Source organism: Anas platyrhynchos, chromosome Z (genome assembly GCF_047663525.1).
Source record: "Anas platyrhynchos isolate ZD024472 breed Pekin duck chromosome Z, IASCAAS_PekinDuck_T2T, whole genome shotgun sequence".
In the NCBI taxonomy this organism is placed as follows: Eukaryota; Metazoa; Chordata; class Aves; order Anseriformes; family Anatidae; genus Anas; species Anas platyrhynchos.
The window spans coordinates 15429925-15433176 of record NC_092621.1 but is presented as its reverse complement, the minus strand read 5'-3'; the positions used below and the strand labels follow the sequence as shown (position 1 = coordinate 15433176).

Genomic DNA, 3252 nt, shown 5'->3' with positions numbered 1-3252 from the left:
TACCAAAACCCAAAGAGAAAGGACATACCGAGACTGAATGACTTAATTATACTAATACAAAATTTTAATTGCTGCTACCAGGAAGAAAATGTCTATCTGTACACAGGTTCAAATACTTTTGAACTGAGCTTAAAAGTTGCTCTTCAGTAATCAAATGTTTTTCATTATTGTGTCAATACCATCAGCTTTGAGCCAATTTCTGATAGAACATAATCAGCAGAAACACATTTTTTACTGAATATTTTTTTAAATAAAACTTGAAGTCACTAAAACAATTGCTTTACTTTTTATTATTTATTTATTTATTTATTTATTTATTTATTTATTTTGGTCTAGAGATCTTAACTTTTGATACAGCAGCCATGTCAGCATTCCAACCACGCCAAAGCTCTCTCCTGCAAGCTGCTGTGCAAGCTTAGAAAAAGACAGTTTTGCTTGGAAGCATTTAACAGATAGATATTCTATCCAGTTTGAATAGGATATGACAAAGAAGACTGATGAACTTTAGGGTTGAACAGCAACAGAGAACAGCAAGAGAGAAAGAAGGATGAATTCAAGAAAAATATATATTTTTTTCCCACTGAAACCCTAACCTAGTCTGCATTTCTTTGCTTTCTCATTTACATAAGATTGATCTTTCTGTTGACATACCAATGAGCCAAACTGTTACAATTTTAAGCACATTCATAACAATTATTTTATAATTTATTTGTGATTCTAGGTCTCTTTTAAAGTAATACTGAACTTCTCCTGGCCTAATTTTCGTGTACTCCTAAAAAATCAGGGTGGTAGTGAGTGTTTGAACCACATGGATGTGTTTGTATAGGTCAGATTGGCAAGGAGAATAGTTTCTTAAATACATCTAAAACACCATTTTCCAAGATGATTAAAAGCAACATTTTGCATTTTTAAATTCTCTGTGTTTACAAATCTAATTGCAGTTCATACAGATGCTTCTCCAGAGTTGCACATTCTTCCATTAAAATCCCTTGTCTGTGGCTCAGGAAATTTCACTTAGAAGTTTTCATGGCATTTTCAAGGCACTAGCAAATCTTTCTGATAAAAAAAAGTAAAAAAAAAAAAAAGTAAAAAAAAAAAAAGTAAAAAAAAAAAGTAAAAAAAAAGTGTGGGGAGCCATGAAAGAATTCCAAAACATAAGCAAAAATTTAACTTAAGGAATTCCACACTGCTAGGCTACAGAGAGAGGGCAGAGTGATGATAATGATCTTAACTCTGGGTATCAAACTTACGGTCCGTTGTTGGGTTGGACCCACTTATTTAGTAGCACACTTTTGCTAGGAATCATGTTGGTAGCTTTCCAGGCTTGTGTCTTATTCTTCCAAGGAAAGTACATTTAGTTGGCTCACAGAATTAGTTCCTGAAGAAGTTTTCCATTCAGAAGGGCAAGGTTGCTATTTCCTTTGTTTGTAATTCAAGATTGTAGCACTGTATGTGCTACAGGGATAGCTGCTGTGAAATAGATCAGGAAATTTAATTTCTTTCTTAGTATGAGAAAGTGACCCAACACTGTATGATTCTGCACTTAATATCTTTCTGGTATAATACCATAAGGCTTCCTATGCAATGCAAGTGAAAAAATATGCAAAATATATATTCTCTTAATTTTAGTACTGAAAAAAAAAAAAGAGTATGAGGAAGCAGTTGCCTGGCATGTGTAGGCCTCAGGTGTTTCTTAGTGAACAGATTTTATTTTCTTGAGCTCAAAAGCAGAACAAAGATGGTAGTGGAAGTGTCGTTTATAGCATCTGTGACTGGAGGCTAAAGAAAGTTGTCAGCTCTTCAACTTCACTTTTACTCCCACTCCCAAAGGATAAGCCTCTGCAGACTTCTTTCCTTCCAGTTGGAAGGAGGGGAGTTCATCTATGTTCTCTCACAATTTGAAACATGCTGTGGAAGGATTCTCTGGATTCCCTATTTTAGGAAGCTGATATATAATCAATCTGCTAAATTTCATGTATTAGGATTAAGAAGCTTTTATTATGAAAAAGAAATACTGAAGCCTGTACGAAAAAAAAATAAACCTGTAAAAAATGCTGTCAATTTACCAGATGCATTGATTTTTAAAGTTGCATCTGCTTTTCATTTCAACTACTGACTACAGTTGTCATCCACACCACTCCTACAGCTCCACCTACAACTAATTACCCTGTGCGTTGCTGACTCCTTTTGGCTGCTGCTCTGTTGGATGTGATTCTTAAACACCACTGTTATTGTGTTTCCTCCCTTCTATCTGCTTCTGAACTTTCTCTAGTACGTTTTCTAGTAGTCCTGATGAGAGAAGGTGAGGAAATGTTTACTCAACACAGTTATTCCAGAGTTCTTGAGCAATATACAAATCATAGAAATGGATTTGGGCTACTTTTGGGGTGGGGAGTGAATGCTGAGCACAAGGAACAGGGAATGAACAGAGAGGAGTGGAGGAGTAAGACCAGAGTTCAGCAGGCAGAACTGCAGCACTTAGGTGCATCACAAAGCATGACTGGGAGCCTGCGGGTGGAGGAAACACTCAGAGCTTAGATCTGAGTCCAGAGAGGTGTGGGATGAGGTCACACGGTGAGGAGGAAACAAACTAGGTGAGGTGTCTAGTATAATAATAAGCACCTAGGAACAAGGATGGTGAAATTGTTAGTGTGAGACAAAACAGGTAAGGTGAGTCTTGAGTAGTTGCCACTAAGTAGTAAATTGTGTGTAGTCGTGGCCGAGTGGTTAAGGCGATGGACTAGAAATCCATTGGGGTCTCCCCGCGCAGGTTCGAATCCTGCCGACTACGGCTGGAGCTGAAGAGGCTCTGTGCAATTTTATGGATCACTGGAAGTTAGGCACCAATATTAGAAAGAACTTAACTTCTTCACGGTGAGGGTGACAGAGCAGTGGGACAGGCTGCCCAGGGGAGGTTGTGGAGTGTCCTTCTCTGGACATATTCAAGGCCCATCTGGACACCTACCTGGGCAGCCTGCTCTGAGGAACCTGCTTTGGCAGGGGGGTTGGACCCGATGATCTCTCAAGGTCCCTTCCAACCCCTACAATTCTATGATACTTGGATCTTGCTTCTGTTTGGCCTAAGGGCATGGTTTCTGTAGTAGTTCAAGCACTGGCTGTGCATCCAATCAATGATTAGCCGGAAATCAGAATTTGTACAATGAAATTAGATTTTAACAGAGGGAACTCCAGCATAAAAATACATCCAGTGTTCTCTCCTCAAACTCAATTGCATATAAAAACTGGTTATTA

At 38.2% G+C, this 3252-nt stretch overlaps 1 non-coding gene across 1 annotated transcript; it reads left to right on the top strand.

Moving 5' to 3' along the window:
• Nucleotides 1-2709: 2709 nt before the first annotated feature.
• TRNAS-AGA (transfer RNA serine (anticodon AGA)) lies at nucleotides 2710-2791 on the top strand. The gene has a single exon. It is a non-coding gene; the product is annotated as a tRNA-Ser (tRNA).
• The last annotated feature ends 461 nt before the right edge of the window (nucleotides 2792-3252 follow it).